Source organism: Macrobrachium nipponense, chromosome 19 (assembly GCF_015104395.2).
Source record: "Macrobrachium nipponense isolate FS-2020 chromosome 19, ASM1510439v2, whole genome shotgun sequence".
Taxonomy (NCBI): domain Eukaryota; kingdom Metazoa; phylum Arthropoda; class Malacostraca; order Decapoda; family Palaemonidae; genus Macrobrachium; species Macrobrachium nipponense.
In genome coordinates, this window is record NC_061088.1 from 58,651,544 (window position 1) to 58,666,098 (window position 14,555).

The following is a 14,555-nucleotide window of genomic DNA, read 5'->3' on the forward strand; positions in this document are numbered from 1 at the left end:
ATCGCTTACCTCTGCCTCCCTTACCCGAGCGGTCATACTTCTGTGAAGCTTGACTCTCGAAGGATTGATTGTAAGCTGGAGAGAGGGCGTAAGAGGTGGAGGGCTGAGGCTGAGGGGAGATAACATAAATAGGCTGTGATTGAGCCTTTGAGGTGGAAGGTTGGGCTGTTTGCACTAAGGGAACAGCCGGAACTTGCTGAGAAAAGCGTGGCTGCTTTTTCTGATAGGGCTGGAAACGTCTGGGTTTCCTTTGACCCTTACCTCTAGCTGCTAGATCTTGCCGCCTCTTGGCCGTAAGACCCCAACAACGGTCCTTAAGGCTCTGGTTCAACCTCGTAGCCTCTGATTGAACCTCCTTCACCATCGCTTCTGGGAAGAGGTCTGCTCCCCAGATGCTCGACGCAAGTAACCTATTCGGCTCGTGCCGAATAGTTGCTTCTTGTAGGACATGCTTCCTACAATTCGTCCTAGCAGTGGCAAACTCAAACATATCTGACTGTACCGTTTGAGTCAGAGATTTGGTCATAAGTTTGAAGAGCGGTTCTGAGTCATAGGCTATGGTAGCCACCTCGGTCATAGCCATGGAATTAATAGATCTGGCTAACCGCGATTTGGCGTCAAATTCAGCCTGAATAAGGCTATCTGGAAGCCTAGGTAACTTTTCACCAAACTGCTCCATAGCACAGTCCGGTTTGAGTTTGCCAGCTGAGAAGGTGTTAGGTAAGTCTTCCCACAATTCTCCGGCTGAAGGAAGTAACGGAGATGTAGGATCTGCTTCCTTCAGTTGAGGCATGGGGTCCCCCTTCTGGGCCGCTGAAATGGTAGACGTCGCGATCTTTGTCAGGAAAGGGAGCGGGGTACTCTCATCCATCGTAAAGATCGTAAACAGACTCTTGAAAGGTTGGATTTTCGTATTGGAACAATCCATGTCCTCTAGACACCTGAGCCATTCTCTCTGAGCCTGGTCACGTGAATAGAGGACTGTCTCCTTTGGAACTTTATCATCCCGAGTCATGGCTGAGGCGGTGAGCCTTGCGTAGCCGATGAACGGAGGCTGAAGGTCTTCCGGGTAGAACTCGAAGTCCTCGATCCTCCGAGTTCCACATTCCGGGATAGAAATGAGTCCGTCTTGGAAGGGGGCGTATGACGCTACTCTCCAAGGGTTGTTCATTGAGAACGGAGGTAGAGAGTCATACGGGGGAAGCTGGGCTCCACCTGTATTGAAAGGTGGAGGAGAGGCTAGAGGAGCTTGGCTCAGTCCGGCTATAATGCTGTCTTGGGAAGTAATCCTATCCGACAACCGAGAGATCATTTGTTCCATGCTACTTTTCAGAGACCCAACCAGGTCGCCCACCTGTTGTAACAGACCAGCATTGGAGTCCAAAGCCGGAGCTGCTGCGGAGGTGGAGGGGTGGCTCTGAATTGGAACCAAGGGTAGCGGAACTGACGACTCTGCCGGAGTGTGAGATCTCTCTCTGGAGGATTTACTCCTCGAGGACTTAGAGCCGGACCCAGAAGCTTTAGATCTCTCTGCTCCGGGATTCCTAGCCGGAGACTTACGAGAGGAAGATGACGCCGAAGCCGTCTTCTTAGACGACGACGACGTCTTTGTCAAGGATTTCACTGCTTGACTTGACCTTGGGTCTAACTGAAGCGTCAGGAGGAGTATATAATTCGTCACCCGTAAAGCCTTGGAAGGATGGAGAGGTTGCAGGAGTAGAAGAAACAGTTGCACCCAAGGGTATCCCTTGGGTGTCCAACTTACCTACCTCGACCAACAGGTCGTCCACACCTACCATAGGTTCTACATTGATATCCAGCGTCGCGACTTCCGAGGAGATGTCCTGGCCTTGGTCAGTCAATGAGGCAGCCAGCTGTTGCTGGATGAAGGCGATAGTCGGGGCAGCCTCTACTGGATCGACGTATCCTGTCGCCTTGCCTCCGGGGAAGATTAGTACCGCCAACCTTTTCTCCAGGATGTAGGGCATACCCTTGGCGGCGTTTTTCCCGAAACCGCCGACCCAGGCCCGCAGGGTTGCCAGTGCGGTATCCCTCACAGCCGGCGCCTGGAAGAGAGGGTATTGATTAGATTTAAGAATAACTTAAAACTAAACTAACTTAAAGCATAACTTAAAATTATAGGGGCTATAAGGCCCCTTGAATTTACCTTAAGTTAGAGTGATTGATGTAAAACTTAAGCACTAAAACAGATGAGGACCAGCTACCGGAGATGGTATACTATACCCCCGTCTAAAGCTGGCTCACCAGATCGTAACATATGGTACACGTCTCATGGTACCAGACCTGGATGTCCCCGTGCGGAGTCGCGCATGGAGCATGGGACCGGCAAACTTCGTGTCCACATGGGTCCTGAAGTGTGGCGGCGCATCCCGGATGCTCACAGTTGGTGGTCTGTAAGTGGAAAGACACATGAGTATCTTAAAGAATATCACTTACAGGCTAAAGGACAGAAGAACTCCGTTGCATGCCGGAGCTCGGAAAAAATTTGGGCATAACCCCTCCCTTAATCGCCTGAATAGGCTATAAACCCCGGAGGTATCCGGTGAAACATGAAGGGAGGGGGAATGGTTTAAGGTACTTAAGATAAACTTAATAGTTTAACATAATAGATCTTAAACCTAAAAGCTCGAACGTACCGGACTAAGTCCAGTGCGTGGCGGAGTGTATAACTCAGTGAAACGGAGAGGTTAGAAGGGACCGACTGTATGTTCCGGTCCACCCCGTGGGGTAGACTAGCACCTTTCCGCTGGATGCCAGGTCTCCGGTGGTAAAGGAGCCCTAGTAAGGTGGGAAAGAGCAAGGGGCATACGACTCGGGCTAGTAACGGAGCGACGGAGTATAATCGGAGGGGGGGAAAGGCCAGTCCCCCCCACCTTACCATCCGACCGGACCGAGAAGCCGGAGAGGTCGAGTCCAGTCTGGGTCTGTCCCGTCCCTCTACCCCCTCCGCCTGGGGGGAGAGAGGGAGGCAGGCTCGGGTATGCGGAGCGAGTATGGGCAGGCCTAGCCACCCCCCCCGACCCTATGGAAGAGCGGGAGGGGGGCAAGGTGACTGGACAGGCGTCTGGCTGCCTCGTGATCACATAGTGACCACGGGGCGATAAGAACAACAACTAAGCCTAGAACATAACCAACTGATCAGAGAGATGCAATCGGGAAGCAACCGAGCTGAAAAGCGGTAACATAAAGGCCCAATGGGCCATGACCTAGGCTAAGCGAGCCAGACGCCTAACTAACCTAACAATATCACATAAATATACAAAATGAATAACAAAATGAAAGAAAGAAAACAAAATAGTAGGAGAAAAAAATCCAGGAGTGTACGACTAACCCGAAGGCAAGTCTACCACTCAAAGCTAGCCGAGGCCGATACTAAGAGCCGTGGCTAGGGTCTGGATGGAAGAGCCTACATAAGGTAAAAGACATGCATGCATGACAAAACCGTGTAGACCTTACCCTAAACAAAGCGGATAATAAAAATAGAGCGTACAAAAGCCAGGGGAAGTTCTGGGTATGGGCGACCCAGAACGGACCCACCACGAGGCAGAACCATGCTGCCATGCTTCCGACCTAGAGACCGTATTTATACCTAAAAAACGGCAAATACGTGCTCAGGGCTGGAAAAAACCAATTAGCAATAAACATTGAGTACTTAACTTAGCTGCTGCGATGGCTGCACGCTCCATGGTAATAAAATCCAAAGGAAAGGGCACAAAAACACAGAGAAGAAAATGGCACGTGTGTCTCGTGTGCGCTAACTGAAAAGGATGGCCACCAGAGGCGCAGCAGTCGGCAGCATGGGATGGAGTAGTAGTAGTAGGTGCTGCCCACTCTGTGGGTCGGCTCTCCTCTTGGGGGATTTTGTAGTGGGAGAATTCTATTGGCATTTGGCTCGTGGTAGTGGTCTCACTCGCCATAGTGTTCATACCGACACTCTCTGGGAGAGTGAGCGAGTCAGTTATACTGACCTTTTTCTTTATTTATTTATTCTCTGGTATGTGTTAGTACATTTACCCTAGAAATAATAGATTAAAGGATATTTCGCGCAGCGACACGAGCTGAGCCCAGAAATACAGGTTAGGCAAAAGACAGGTTTATAAGTTGATATATACAAAATAATGGAACTGAATCCAACTAGAATGATGAACAAATAGCAAAACTCAAGGTAACCCAACACATAGAGGCGACTAAACTAAGTAAGGGTGCAATGGGGCAGGTAGAAGGGAAGGCTACAAGAAGTTATAGGAAAATTTAAGAATCAGGTGAAACTGTGTTTCCAGCTGCCACTGCTGGAAATTTGAGGGCTTATAAGGGTTTTAGGTAGTGCCGTTTGAAAACTGTCGGAGATTTCCAGCCTGTATATTTCTTAAGATCGTCAAAATTCATGTGTTGGAAATAATTAATAGATGTGGCCACCGCCCTAACATCGTGGGCCTGAGGAAAGGACTCTGGGTTGGCCTGTTTAATGAAGTATAAAATTTGTTGCCTGATCCCTTTTAGGGATAATGTACCACCTTCTTTCCTAATGAACAACGGGCCTGAAGATTTCAGAGTTGTTCTACTTAGGTAGGCTCTTAATGAGTTGACAGGACAAAGGGAAATGTCTTGAGGTAGTGGTAGGATTTTCCACGAGGACCATCTGTCCTGTGGATCTTCATTTTTGGCTAGAAAGTGGCGATCTGGGGATAAGAGGACTTCCCCTGAGGGGAGGAACTCAATGTGACTTGGTTCTCTTGATAAGGCTGACAGTTCTGATATTCTAGCTCCGGAGGCTAAACTTAATAAAAATAGGGTTTTCCTCAGGAGGGATATGTAATTGCAAGAGTCATTGTTAATGTCCGAGGCCAGTTTGAGGACATCATTTAAGAACCAAGAGACTGATTTAGGTCTCGTTGATGGTCTTAATCTAGCACAAGCTTTTGGTATGGACGTAAAGTACGAATCCGTAAGATCTATGCTAAAACCAAATTGGAAGATTTTTTTAAGAGCTGATTTGGTCGTAGTGATAGTGCTTGCTGCTAAACCTTTCTCAAACAATGATCTGAAGAAAGTTATGGCTAGGTTCGTTGTCATAACTTGAGAATTTGATATCTTAAGGAACTCTGCTAGTTTCTTGACAGATGAATCATATTGCCGGAGAGTAGATTCTCTTTTATCTGATTCCAAGAATGAAATATTCTAGGGTTCAATTTCTGCATTCCTCATAGCTGCGAATTTCAGAAAATCCATAAAGTTAGGGTTTTCTGAATTCTTGAGGAAGCGGACACAGTCTGAGTTTGCACTAACTGGGTTAGTTTGGGGTTGGGAATCCGTAGGGGTCGGAGTCTCAACTCTAGGAGTAGAGGGAACCAATTGCTCTTGGGCCAGTTGGGAGCTACTAGAGCTACTTAGCCTTTGAATGTCCTGAGTTTGTCTAAAACTTTCATGAGAAGGTTCACCGGAGGGAAGAGGTAAATATTCTTCCATTCGTTCCAATCGAGGATCATTGCATCCGTAGCGTATGCTAGAGGATCGAGGTTGGGTGCCACGTAACAAGGGAGTTTGTGGTTTGACTCCGTGGCGAAGAGGTCTACTTGAAGTCCGGGGACTTGTAGACTGATCCAATTGAATGAACTCCTGTCCAGTGTCCACTCCGATTCCAACGGAACGGAGCGAGATAGAGCGTCTGCTACTACGTTCTTGACTCCTGCCAGGTGAGTGGCTGACAGGTGCCATTTGTTTTTGTTTGCCAGAGAGAAGATGGCTATCATGACGTGGTTCAAGTGGCTTGACTTGGATCCGCCCCTGTTGATACAGTGTACTACTACTGCACTGTCCAGAACTAGTTTGAAATGTGAGTTCTTAGGCGGACGGAGTCGTTTCAGTGTGAGAAATACTGCCATGGCCTCCAGTACATTGATATGTAGCTGGCGGAATGTTAACGACCAAGTTCCTTGAACTTTTTCGTACTGGGAGTATCCTCCCCACCCTGTTAGTGAGGCGTCTCTGTGGATCACTAATGATGGAGGAGGGAACTGTAGAGGAATTGCATTTTGAAAGATTCTTTGTCTCCGTCCATGGGCGGAGACGTTTCTGTAAGATCGCTGGGATAGAGGCTAGTTTGTCCCGTGATCTGCAATTCGCTCTTGAGCGCCAAACTCTGTTTATATCTTTGAGTTTGGCTCTGAGCAGAACGTCTGTGACTGATGCAAACTGGAGTGAGCCCAGGATCCTCTCCTGGCACCTCCTGGATGTTTGTTGTTGTTTGAGAAATTCTTTTGTAGCTCTTGCAATTTCTTTCCTTTTCAACGACGGAATTGATAGAGTGTGCGATTGCAAGTCCCACTGAAGGCCTAACCACTGGAATTGAGATTCCGGTGTTAGTCTGGACTTGGTTTTGTTTATTTGGAAACCTAAATGTTCCAGGAATTTGATCACTTTGACCGTTGCTTCCTTGCATTCTTTGGGGTTCTTTGCCCAAATAAGCCAGTCGTCCAGATAAGCCACTAACATTATTCCCTGTTTCCTTAGCTCTTGCACTACTGCTTCCGCCTATTTGGTGAAGATCCTGGGGGCTATGTTGAGCCCGAATGGCATTACCTTGAAGGAGTAGGATCTGTTGCCTAGTTTGAAGCCTAGGAATGGACGGAAGTGTCTGGCTATGGGAACATGATAGTAGGCATCTGTAAGATCTATAGAGGTTGTGACGGCCCCACGAAACGGTTAGCATCCTGAACTTGTCGCAATGAATGTATAAGTTCAGATGGGACAAGTCTAAGATGATTCTTCGGTTTTCCGAGTCTTTCTTTGGCACGCTGAACAAGCGTCCTTGAAATTTTAAATTGTTGACTCTTGAGACTACTCCTTTGAGAAGGAGGTCTTGGGTATACTCTACCAATTCCGTTGTTGGTGCTTGATAGAATCTGTTGGTTGGAGGAGGGCCCTCTAGCCAACTCCAACCTAGGCCTTTTGTCACTATACTTTGAGCCCAAGGGCTGAACCCCCACCGCTGGCGGAAGAGGTACAGCCTCCCTCCTACCTTGGGACTCTCACTGCTGGTTTGCCGAGGGGCGGCCACCTCTTGCTCCTCGGAAACCCCTTCCTCTGTTTGCAGCCCTGCCGGACCCTCTGAATCGAGAGGCACCCCTTGCTCTGCTACCTCTCGCAAACCTATTGAAGGCCTGAAAGTTCTGGCTTTCATAGTTGGAGTTATAGGCTGGAGAGACAGCAAAGGAAGTAGAGGGTTGGGGTTGCTGGGACTGAGGGGTCAGGACAAGGTATTGTTGCTGACCCTTCGACGATGGTTGTCCTTGTGATGTCGGGACTGCCTGAACCAACGTCTGCTGAGAAGGCTGGAAGGGAGAGAACTTCCTTGGTTTCTTCTTGATCCTTTGGTTAGGACCAGAAGATTCCTGCCTCCGCTTTGCTACCAGTCCCCACCTGACTTTGAGGCACTGGTTAACCTTTGAAGCTTCATGAAGGACTTCTGCTACCACTGGTGCTGGGAAGAGGTCCGTTCCCCAAATTGAGGAAGCAATCAGTTTGTTCGGTTCATGGCGGATAGTAGCTTCCGCCAGAACGTGCTTCCTGCAATTCCTCCTGGCTATGAGGAAGTCGTAAAGGTCACACTGCATGGTGTGCAGCAGACCTTTAGCCAAAACTTTAAACAACGGCTCTTCTTGGTATACAAGAGCCGTCATCTCCGCCATAGTCATGGAGGAAAGGGATCTCACGAGCCTGATCCGGGCGTCGTACTCCGTCTGGATGAGGGAGTCCGACAACCTAGGAAGTCTCTCACTAAAGAGAGAGGTGGCACAGTCCGCCTTTAGTTTTCCTACTGAAAAAGTAGGAACTGCCCCCTCGAAGTACGTCTCGGAGCCTGGGACTAAGAGAGAGGTGGGTTCCGTCTCTCGTAGTTGAGGCAGGGGCTTGTCTTTCAGGGCGGCCTGAAAGGTTGCTTCCACTACCTTAAGGGTCAGTGGTAGCGGAGTCCCTTCCACCGGAGTAAAAATGGTGAAGGGACTTCTAAAGGCTGTGATGCGGGTATTTTCACACCCCCATTCCTCCAGACTTCTCATTAGAGTCTGCTGTGCCTGTTCCCTCGGAAGGATCACTGTTTCCTTGGGAACTTTGTCTTCTCTCATCATTGCTGCTTCCGTTAGCCGGACGTAGCCAATGAATGGTGGTTGAAGGTCCCTGGGGTGGAACTCGAAGTCCTCACGCCTTCGAGTTCCTATGCCTTCGATGGTCAACATTCCGTTGACAAACGGGGCATATGAAGCAATCCTCCAAGGGTTGGCCGCCTTGAATTCCGGCAGTTGGCTGGAATCTGGCATTGGAAGAGGAGAAGGTGGCACAGTTAGGGGGGAACCTGCCACGATCGAGGTTTGAATCCCGGCGATGGCATTCTCCTGAGCGGCCAACCGTTCCGCCAGCGATTGGATCGACTGGCCGGAAGACGTAACAGAACTGGAGAGCTGGGAGAGCATCGAGCTGACCTTGTTGTCAACCAAGGCCCCTACGATCACTCCCACCTGCTCCAGAATGTTTGCCGAAAAGGATTCGGGATCAAAAGGAGGGACTTGAGCCCGATCCTTACGGGATTTACGTTTGGGGGACCTCGACGCAGACGAAGAGGCCGCCCTTGACCTAACTGTTCCTGGGTGGTGAGCCGGAGTTACAGTGTCTGCTAAGATGACCAATTTCTGGGGGAGAGACTTTTTAAGTTTCTCCTCGGTCGACTTAGCCTTGGGGATCACTGAAGCAACCTTAGGACGGACAGACCGCTGGTCTTCAGTGAAGCCCCGGAAAGAAGTGGAAGAAGAAGGATCAGTGGAAGGTGATGAAGAAAGGGAACTCAGGAAAGGGCCTTGAGAACCCACAGGAACTGCCCCTACTACACCCTTACCTGTACCCATGGAGTCTATAGCCATGGGTTCGACGTCGAGGTTCATTGCCGCTACGTCTTCGGCTACGTCTTCTGGGAAATCCCCATCCTGAAGGGAGATCATGACCTGGAGGTCGGCCAGTAAAGGGGCGGCCGCTATCGGGTCCACCACTGATCCTTTCTTGGCTCCGGGGAATACCAGGTCCGCCATGTCCTGGGTAAGAATGTAGGGGTGGCCCTTCGAATTCCGGCCAAATCCCCCTACCCATGCTTTGAGAGTAGACAAAGCCTTCTTCTTCTCCTCGTCAGACCCCTGTAAGAAAGGTCTAGAGTTAGGGAGAGGATAGGGGAGGAATGTCTGTTATGTAGAGACCATATGAATATGTGTCCCATATGTGAAAGGTATATAATAATAACAAGTATGCCAGGTGATGAATGAATGAAGAAAGTGCTAAGAAAACTTACTACTAGTGAGGCATCGCCTACTAGCAAGTAGCAAGTTTGGCAGGCTTCGTGGTGCCAAACTATAAAATCCTCCACCTTCACTGCACATCCTGCATGAGAGCGGCATACTATATGGCCGCACGGGTCTTGGAGGACGGCATTGCACCCAATCTCCTGGCAGCACAACATCTGTAAGTCAAAGGATACATGAGTACCAATGACAACCTCCGGTGGTATAATATGCAAAATATCCGTGGGTGCCGGAGTAGGACCGACGGATAGAGTTCTACGTATAAGTGGCATGCAAAAGAATGCTGGAGTAGGCTCTAATGCTCGCTCCGTATGAATAATACGTAGAAAAGTTACGAGGGGGGAAGAAAATCTCTGCCTCCGCCTAGGCTCACTTGTTATGGGTAAAATAAACTCTGTAGGGCCCGGAGTTCTCCGTGTGGCCCGGAGTTAATAATATTGAGTGAGCAATGTCAAACTTCTAACGAAGCAAGGGATAGGGCAAGAGGCAGAAAATAAAAAAACCCCCGGAGTAACGCAAAAGGTTCTAAAATAAAATAAATAAAAGAAAAACCCCATTATATCAGTAAGTGCTCGTGTGAACTATCCTACATGGATAGGCACCCAGTGGTCCCCTCCCCCCCCCTCTATGTTCGGTAGCAGCGGATAGACACCTGCCGGACTGAACTGGGGGGGAAAGGGTAGGGAAGTACGTGGGGTAGGGGAGCCCTCCCCCTGAGCGGCCAGTTAAGGACACCAGTAGGGGGGAGCTCCCCACCAGCCCCATGAGTCACCCCTTCTCATGCAGACTCGGACGCTAGCTGTGAGAAACGAGTCATCACCCATCGACGTGGATGGCAATGTATGGAGGGGGAAATGGGGGGACGGGTGGGGGACCCCGTAACCGGGTGGCTCACCGCGATTGACCAGTGGTCTTCCCAGCCAGGTGATAAACACAAGGTGGGGAAGAGCCGTCGGAACAACCTCAATATCACTGATATATATAGGATTACTTATAATAAAATTAAATCAATCAAAATAATAAAATTAAAGCGACATCTTAAAGCTAGGCAATCAGAAAGAATAGGCTAATCGCCGATCCGAAGAAAGGGGTAAGTTAGCCTAATCTAACCTCTAGTTCAAGAAAACGGGGGACAGGCTAATCACCAATCGACAATTGGGGTATGAAAGCCTAAGCTAACGGTAAAAACAGTGATAACAGGGTAAGCTAATCGCCATACCGAAGCATGGTGTATGTTAGCCCAACCTAGTACCTACTATAAGATAATGGTAATCAGGAACTAGAGAAGGTAAGAGGGAACATCAGAATAAATAAAATTATATGACTCTCAAAACCATGACTGATAAAAACTCCTAACAACGAAAGGCGTAGCTAGGTAAGGTCCGAAACGTGCGGTCGGAGCGTGCCCCGTGTAGGCCCAACTAATAAGCTAACTGCATAAAGGATATGGAGACTACGTGTAAGTAACCATATCTATAGTACTGTGAGAAGGGAAATCCCTAACGGTATGGGAGACCGAAAGAGAGAACCCGTACCGCATGCGGTCGAGGGGCATACCGGCCGATAAGGCTCCGAATAAATAAAAAACACGAAGATCATCATAAAATGAGATCAGTAACCCCAAACAGTACTTAACTTAGAAGCAGAAGTTGAAGACATCTTGAAATAGCTATGGTAAATCCAGAAATAAGCGATTACACAGCACAGAAAAAAGTAACGTGTGGTGGTAATGCGCGCTATCAAAGGAATGACGTCACAGGCGTCAGAGGCGCTCACGGTAGTAGTAGACCGGGAGCTGTAGCACGGCTCCTCCGTAGTTCGGGGTTTTGTCGAAGGAAGAAGCTAAATGGCAAGGGACCTCTGGTAGTGATTCCACTCGCTCCTTACTATGCCGACACTTCTATTAGAGGTGAGCGAGCCATTTATCTTGGCATTATGTTGTTTCTTTTTTCTCTAGGATGAATAGCAATATTTATTCCTAAGAAATAGTATCAAAGGAACCATTTCACAGGGGAACACAGGTTAAGCCCAGAAATGCATTTAGTCATGAAAAGAAGAAGAAAACAGTAATTAGCGAATCTTGCTCTGTGATAAAATTCGTGATTTCATTAATTTTCCGGAATATATGTAGCATTTGGGCTTCACAAAAAAAGTAAGTAAAGTGGTTTATGACAGAGTTTAGAGGATATGTACTTACGTAAAAATACATCGGTATTTTGTAGAACGGTGACATCACGGTGGTCATATGTATTTTTTTCGTGAATGAATATACATTTATGATAAAAAATAGTTACTGTACTGCTTAGAGTACCACACTGTAATATTAATGTAATCACATCAGAATAAAGTAATCATTGTTCATTGTATACTGTAAACATGTAAAGTGTATTTTTGTCTTTTGAAAAATGGATTCCCCAAGGAATTATTCCTCGAAGAGGCTTTTTATTATGAAGATATGCCAATAATATATAAGATTTGCGTTTTATTATGAATATATGACAATAATATATAAGGTAAAAATGGTTTTATTACGTTTACGCTTCGTCGCCGATTGCAAACAACATACGATAATCTATGACAATTATCGTTTGTATGACTGCAGTGTTCAGAGAAGTTGATTACGTTATACCAAAACAATAATGAAGTTCGAATTGAAAATTTATGTTTTCCTAAATGTTATTACTACTGTAATTAAACTACTACTATTAACATTTCTAAAAGGTTAAGAATGACAAAGGTGCTGTGAAGTGTAACTCAATGTTTACATTTCTGCTGGCCGCTCAACTACAAGTTGATGTCAATGACGTGGAATTATTCCATGAATAGGCTATATATTATGAAGATATGCCAATAATATATAAGGTGAGAATGGTTTTATTACCTTTATTGTCAGTTAATATCATAATGTGAATCTGTTCATGTATTTGTTGGTTATCGGAACCAGACGAGGCTTAGCCTACCACCGACAAGCCAGCAATGCTGTGATTCATACCAGCGATATATAGACTGGGAAGTGGTCCAAGAAAAAACCCGTGATTAACTGAATCCGTGATTGCTGATCCGTGACTAAGCGAGGTCCCACTGTAGAGGGTTTTAGTTCTTTTGCCAGACATACTATGCTGGCAAAGAACCCATTGCCGAGTCTCCATTGAATCTGATGCGAGATTCCAATGCACAAAAAATTAACTTGTCTTCTTGGTCGTTTAGGGCTAAGAGAAACAAAGAATTCCTTCATAAACTTTCTCAAAGAAGTTTGATGAGGAGCAGTTCCATTTTGTCGGAACACAGAATCCGTGGCCACTAAAAGATCCAATTAGAAGTACAGGATATCCTACTCTTGTCGTATTGCGGTATCGTATAAGATCCCGAAGATCTTAATCTTCTGTTATCTCTAATTCCCCTTGTAGAGACAGAGTATAGCCTTTTACTGCGTTCTTTGATAGCAGATATATACATAGGTGATTCTTCCCTCTGAAAGTGAAGAAAAAAACCTCGCTATGTGGTTCACAGAGGTATCGGAAGAGGACAGTTTCCTCATTCCATCTAGCACGATCTGCAGCAATTATATGTCTTAGCCATGACTATTGTCATTTACCTTGAAAAATCCTCTCATTCATGTCCACTTCTGGTCAGTCTGCACGCAAACAGACTCAGAGTGGAGAGGTTTTTCAGGTCTATTTATAATAGATTCTGATAGAATATCCAGATACTCTTGGAAAAGCCTTACGAAACATGCTGTGAGAAGAACGTGACTTCTGTGAATCCAACCTCTCTAAGGCCAAAATGAGGCATTCATCCTCTCTTCCTTTGATGCCCATTTATCTTAATATCTGTTAAGAATTTATAACTAGGGGAAAAAAGACTAAAGTTTATTCCCCTTCTTTAAATTAAAGATGTCGTATATTGCTACCTCTCTTGGTTCGAGGAAAAGGAAGCAGTCTATAGGAAGCCTGTTCGTCTTCTACCTTGCGAAGAGATCTATGAAGAAGACTTTCCGCAGGTTCTCACAACTCTTTTCAATAAATGTTTGACATACGTTAACAGTTATTATCTTCAATCGAGAAGGTTCTCACGGACATGCAAAATCTTGCATCGAACCTCTTAAGGATCGTTACGTTCTGTGTCTGTTCCCAAATAGGTTCTCTTTTGTTAACGAGAACAGGGGCGAAAAAAGAGATTCTCGATGCTCTTTGCGATATGAGTGTGTCGTGGAATTGGCCTAAGTGATTAAAATAAATAATTTCATCATTCCTTGTAAGCGACCCCTTTCCGATTAAATGGGTAACGAAATCAGGAACGAATCTTGCCGTTACCGAGCCTGCTGTCCGAGAGGCTACTGGACTCTTAGGTTAATAACTCGCTAAAACGAGAAAATATCTTGGATGGTGCTTCTGGCGCATTGCGCCAGGCTGGCGCTTCTGACGCTTTGCGCCAGGCTGGCGCTTCCTTCTAGTTCTTTTTAGGTTATGTGCCAGAACATCTGTGCCTTTATGGTACCCGACATCCTTCACATGTTAATTCCGTTCTTAGTAGGAAAAAACTTTTATATATGTAGTATAGTCCATTCAGGGAAACAACTTCTGCCACTAAGAGAATGTTTCCCATCCGACTCACCCATCTTCTCTTGAGCAATATCCGATTCTAAAAAGGTTGTGTGCGTTTCTCGAAAGGATGAGAGAATTATATTATATCGTGCTCTGCCGTATTAGAATCCTTTATAATACTGTCACATTTTGGTAAACAGCATTAATCTAGGAAACCTTTGTAAGGATACTAGGAATTCTGTAGTTAACCTCGGTATGTGCATAAGACTTGACCATACCGTAGTCTTAAAGTGAATTCTCTACTACATTCATCTTCTCACTAAGCATGTACTCTAATAAGCCATGCTTCCGTAAGCATGAGAGCATTATATAATATAGAGTTCCGCTGCGTTAGAATCCTTTAATAATGTTACCTACGGTAAACAGCATTGAAATGTTGTAATATCTTTCTTATTGAAAGCTTCTTAGCAAAAGGCAGACAATATTTTATTTATGTTTGCTTAACTATCCCCTCAATCCGAGGCTAGAAACCGCGATTGTAGGGGAGAGACACAGTTAGTCATTCCATCCCGCAGGAGAGAGACAAGTAACCGACCACTCATGACCGACACCTACATGGTACTGCGTTGGACTAAGCGATAACAGTCTC

General features: G+C 46.4%; 1 protein-coding gene across 3 annotated transcripts in view; it reads right to left on the minus strand.

Moving 5' to 3' along the window:
• The window catches only part of LOC135217351 (WASH complex subunit 4-like), a 953,363-nt gene that overhangs the window by 878,971 nt on the left and 59,837 nt on the right, over positions 1-14,555 (minus strand). The window lies entirely within an intron of this gene.